The sequence below is a fragment of the Triticum aestivum genome, chromosome 5A, assembly GCF_018294505.1.
Source record: "Triticum aestivum cultivar Chinese Spring chromosome 5A, IWGSC CS RefSeq v2.1, whole genome shotgun sequence".
Lineage (NCBI taxonomy): Eukaryota > Viridiplantae > Streptophyta > Magnoliopsida > Poales > Poaceae > Triticum > Triticum aestivum.
The window spans coordinates 595,018,350-595,024,349 of record NC_057806.1 but is presented as its reverse complement, the minus strand read 5'-3'; positions in this window follow the sequence as shown (position 1 = coordinate 595,024,349).

Genomic DNA, 6,000 nt, shown 5'->3' with positions numbered 1-6,000 from the left:
ATTGAGATCCAAAAACAGAGAAGAAGCCATCTAGCTACTAACTATGGACCCGTAGGTCTGAAGTAAACTACTCACACTTCATCGGAGAGGCTATGGTGTTGATGTAGAAGCCCTCCGTGATCGATGCCCCCTCCGGTGGAGCTCCGGAACAGGCCCCAAGGTGGGATCTCGTGAATACAGAAAGTTACGGCGGTGGAATTAGGGTTTTGGCTCCTTCTCTGGTCGTTTGGGGGTACGTGGGTATATATAGGAGAAAGAAGTACATCGTTGGAGCTACAGGGGGGCCACAAGGGTGGAGGGCGCGCCTGGGGGGGGGGGGCAGGCGCGCCCCCTACCTCGTGGCCTCCTGTTAGTTGGATTGATGTAGGGTCCAAGTCTCATGAGTTGTATTCGGTGAGAAAATCACGTTCCCAAAGGTTTCATTCCGTTTGGACTCCGTTTGATATTCCTTTTCTTCGAAACCCTAAAACAGGCAAAAAAACAACAATTCTGGGTTGGGCCTCCGGTTAATAGGTTAGTCCCAAAAATAATATAAAAGTGGATAATAAAGCCCAATAATGTCCAAAACAGTAGATAATATAGCATGGAGCAATAAAAAATTATATATACGTTGGAGACGTATCACGCGACACCTTGATCTCTATCGTAGCATCATTGTCGTCTCGCCAATCTTATGCTTCTACGACTACCGCTACCGCTTAGTGATAAAGTAAAGCATTACAGGGCGATTGCATTGCATACAATAAAGCGGCAACCATATGGCTCCTGCCAGTTGCCGATAACTCGGTTACAAAACATGACCATCTCATACAATAAAATTTAGCATTATGTCTTGACCATATCACATCACAACATTCCCTGCAAAAACAAGTTAGACGTCCTCTACTTTGTTGTTACAAATTTTACGTGGCTGCTACGGGCTTAGCAAGAACCGTTCTTACCTACGCATCAAAAACCACAACGATAGTTTGTCAAGTTAGTGTTGTTTTAACCTTCTCAAGGACCGGGAGTAGCCACACTCGGTTCAACTAAAGTTGGAGAAACTGACACCCGCCAGCCACCTGTGTGCAAAGCACATCGGTAGAACCAGTCTCGCGTAAGCGTACGCGTAATGTTGGTCCGGGCCGCTTCATACAACAATACCGCCGAACCAAAGTATAACATGGTGGTAAGCAGTATGACTTATATCGCCCACAACTCAGTTCTGTTCTACTCGTGCATATGACATCTACGCATAAAACCAGGCTCGGATGCCACTGTTGGGGAATGTAGTAATTTCAAAAAAAATTCCTATGCACATGCAAGATCATGGTGATGCATAGCAACGAGAGAGGAGAGTGTTGTCCACGTACCCTCATAGACCGAAAGCGGAAGCATTAGCACAACGCGGTTGATGTAGTCGTACGTCTTCACGATCCGACCGATCAAGTACCGAACGTACGACACCTCTGAGTTCAGCACACGTTCAGCCCGATGACGTCCCTCGAACTCCGATCCAGCCGAGTGTTGAGGGAGAGTTTCGTCAGCATGACGGCGTGGTGACGATGATGATGTTCTACCGACGCAGGACTTCGCCTAAGCACCGCTATAGTATTATCGAGGTGGACTATGGTGTAGGAGGGCACTACACACGGCTAAAAGATCAAACGATCAATTGTTGTGTCTCTAGGGTGCCCCCTGCCCCTGTATATAAAAGAGAAAGGGGGTGCGGCCAGCCAGGAGAGAGGGCGCGCTAGGAGGAGGCCTACTCCCACCGGGAGTAGGACTCCCCCCCTTTCCTAGTTGGATTAGGACTTGGGAGGGGGGAAGAGGAGGGAGAGATGAAGGAAGGGGGGGCGCCGCCCCCCTCTCCTTGTCCTATTCGGACTAGGGGGAGGGGCGCACGGCCCAGCCCTGGCTGCCTCTCCTCTTCTCCGTAAAGGCCCACTAAGGCCCATTAACCTCCCGGGGGGTTCCGGTAACCTCCCGGTACTTCGGTAAAATCCCGATTTCACCCGGAACACTTCCGATATCCAAACATAGGCTTCCAATATATCAATCTTCATGTCTCGACCATTTTGAGACTCCTCGTCATGTCCGTGATCACATCCGGGACTCCGAACAACCTTCGGTACATCAAAACATATAAACTCATAATATAACTGTCATCGAAACGTTAAGCGCGCGGACCCTACGGGTTCGAGAACTATGTAGACATGACCGAGACACGTCTCCGGTCAATAACCAATAGCGGAACCTGGATGCTCATATTGGTTCCCACATATTCTACGAAGATCTTTATCGGTCAGACCGCATAACAACATACATTGTTCCCTTTGTCATCGGTATGTTACTTGCCCGAGATTCGATCGTTGGTATCTCAATACCTAGTTTCAATGTCGTTACCGGCAAGTCTCTTTACTCGTTCCGTAATACATCATCCCGCAACTAACTCATTAGTTGCAATGCTTGCAAGGCTTAAGTGATGTGCATTACCGAGAGGGCCCATAGATACCTCTCCGACAATCGGAGTGACAAATCCTAATCTCGAAATACGCCAACTCAACAAGTACCTTCGGAGACACCTGTGGAGCACCTTTATAATCACCCAGTTACGTTGTGACATTTGGTAGCACATAAAGTGTTCCTCCGGTAAACGGGAGTTGCATAATCTCATAGTCATAGGAACATGTATAAGTCATGAAGAAAGCAATATTCCTTGTCTTGTATGTAAGTCTTATGGAATCCTCCTTGTATGCGTCATGGTTCGCCTGAAGTGGGCCAGGACAGAACCAACAAAGGGGGTCCTTAGCCCGACCCACCTGGCCAGGAGTCGACGTGGTGAGTACTCCTGGTCCAGGACACCATCAAGTAGCGGTCGGAAATGCAAAATAGATCGAGGCGGACCTGCTCACCGTCGAAGTTGTCCGCTCTGTTACCGTCCTCATCCTTCTCCTTCTTGGGGGGTGATAACCCACAAGTATAGGGGATCACAACAGTTTTCAAGGGTAGAGTAGGGGAGCCAAAGAATATTGTCAAGTATTAGCAGTTGAGTTGTCAATTCAACCACACCTGGAAACTTAATATCTGCAGCAAAGTATTTAGTAGCAAAGTAATATGATAGTAGTGGTAACGGTAGCAAAAGGTAATGATAACAAAAGTAATGTTTTTGGTATTTTGTAGTGATTGTAACAATAGCGGCGGAAAAGTAAATAAGCGAAGAACAATATATGGAAAGCTCGTAGGCAATGGATCGGTGATAGAGAATTATGCCGGATGCGGTTCATCATGTAACAGTCATAACCTAGGGTGACACAGAACTAGCTCCAATTCATCAATGTAATGTAGGCATGTATTCCGAATATAGTCATACGTGCTTATGGAAAATAACTTGCATGGCATCTTTTGTCCTACCCTCCCGTGGCAGCGGGGTCCTAGCGGAAACTAAGGGATATTAAGGCATCCTTTTAATAGAGTACCGGACCAAAGCATTAACACATAGTGAATACATGAACTCCTCAAACTACGATCATCACCGGGAGTGGTCCCGATTATTGTCACTTTGGGGTTGCCGGATCATAACACATAGTAGGTGACTATAGACTTGCAAGATAGGATCAAGAACTCACATATATTCATGAAAACATAATAGGTTCAGATCTAAAATCATGGCACTCGGGCCCTAGTGACAAGCATTAAGCATAGCAAAGTCATAGCAACATCAATCTCAGAACATAATGGATACTAGGGATCAAACCCTAACAAAACTAACTCGACTACATGATAAATCTCATCCAACCCATCACCGTCCAGCAAGCCTGCGATGGAATTACTCACGCACGGCAGTGAGCATCATGAAATTGGTGATGGAGGATGGTTGATGATGACGACGGCGACGGATTCCCCTCTCCGGAGCCCCAAACGGACTCCAGATCAGCCCTCCCGAGAGGTTTTAGGGCTTGGCGGCGGCTCTGTATCGTAAAACGCGATGAATCCTTCTCCCTGATTTTTTCTCCCCGGAAGTGAATATATAGAGTTGGAGGAGCTCCAGTGGGCCCACGAGGTAGGGGGCGCGCCCCCACCCTCGTGGCTAGGGTGTGGGCCCCCTGGTCTTGATTTTTTGCCAGGATTTTTTATTATTTCCAAAAATAGTCTCCGTAAAGTTTCAGGTCATTCTGAGAACTTTTGTTTCTGCACATAAATAACACCATGGCAATTCTGCTGAAAACAGCGTCAGTCCAGGTTAGTTCCATTCAAATCATGCAAGTTAGAGTCCAAAACAAGGGCAAAAGTGTTTGAAAAAGTAGATACGACGGAGACGTATCAACTCCCCCAGGCTTAAACCTTTGCTTGTCCTCAAGCAATTCAGTTGATAAACTGAAAGTGATAAAGAAAAACTTTTACAAACTCTATTTGCTCTTGTTGTTGTAAATATGTAAAGCCAGCATTCAAGTTTTCAGCAAAGATTATAGACTAACCATATTCACAATAACGCATGGTCTCATGTTTACTCATATCAATGGCATAATCAACTAGCGAGCAATAATAATAAATCTAGGATGACAACACTTTCTCAAAACAATCATAATATGATATAACAAGATGGTATCTCGCTAGCCCTTTGTGAGACCGCAAAACATAAATGCAGAGCACCTTTAAAGATCAAGGACTGACTAAAATTGTAATTCATGGTAAAAGAGATCCAGTCAAGTCATACTCAATGTAAATTAATCAGTAATGAATGCAAATGACAGAGGTGCTCTCCAGCGGGTGCTTTTTAATAACAGGAGGATGACTCAACATAAAAGTAAATAGACAGGCCCTTCGCAGAGGGAAGCAGGGATTTGTAGAGGTGCCAGAGCTCGGTTTTAAAATAGAGATGAATAATATTTTGAGCGATATACTTTCATTGTCAACATAACAACCAAGAGATGGCGATATCTTCCATGCTACACACATTATAGGCGGTTCCCAAATAGAATGGTAAAGTTTATACTCCCCCTCCACCAACAAGCATCAATCCATGGCTTGCTCGAAACAACGAGTGCCTCCAACTAACAAGAGTCCCAGGGGGAGTTTTGTTTGCAATTATTTTGATTTAGTTTGCATAAAGCATGGGACCAGGCATCCCGGTGACCAGCCATTTTCTCGTGAGTGAGGAGCAGAGTCCATTCCTCTTGAGAATAACCCGCCTAACATGGAAGATACGGACAGCCCTAGTTGATACATGAGCTATTCGAGCATACAAAACAGAATGAATATTTGAAGGTTCAGAGGTTGGCACATACAAATTTACTTGGAACGGCAGGTAGATACCATATATAGGTAGGTATGGTGGACTCATATGGCATAACTTTGGGGTTTATGGAATTAGATGCACAAGCAGTATTCCCGCTTAGTATAAGTGAAGGCTAGCAAAAGACTGGGAAGCGACCAGTTAGAGAGCGACAACAGCCATGAACATGCATTGAAGTCAATGAACATTGAGTGCAAGCATGAGTAGGATATAATCCGCCATGAACATAAATATCGTGAAGGCTATGTTGATTTTGTTTTAACTACATGCGTGAACATGTGCCAAGTCAAGTCACTTAAATCATTCAGAGGAGGATACCACCCTATCATACCACATCACAACCATTTTAACAGCATGTTGGCACGCAAGGTAAACCATTATAGGCTCCTAGCTAATTAAGCATGGCACAAGAAACTATGATCTCTAGTTGTCATTGCAAACATGTTTATTCATAATAGGCTGAATCAGGAACGATGAACTAATCATATTTACAAAAATAAGAGAGGTCGAGTTCATACCAGCTTTTCACATCTCAGTCAGTCCATCATATATCGTCATAATTGCCTTTCACTTGCACGACCGAACGATGTGGATAATAATAATAGTGCATGTGCATTAGACTAAGCTGGAATCTGTAAGCATTCAATAAACAGAAGAAGACAAGGCAATATGGGCTCTTTTGTTAGATAAACAATAATGCATATAAGAGCCACTTCAACAATTTA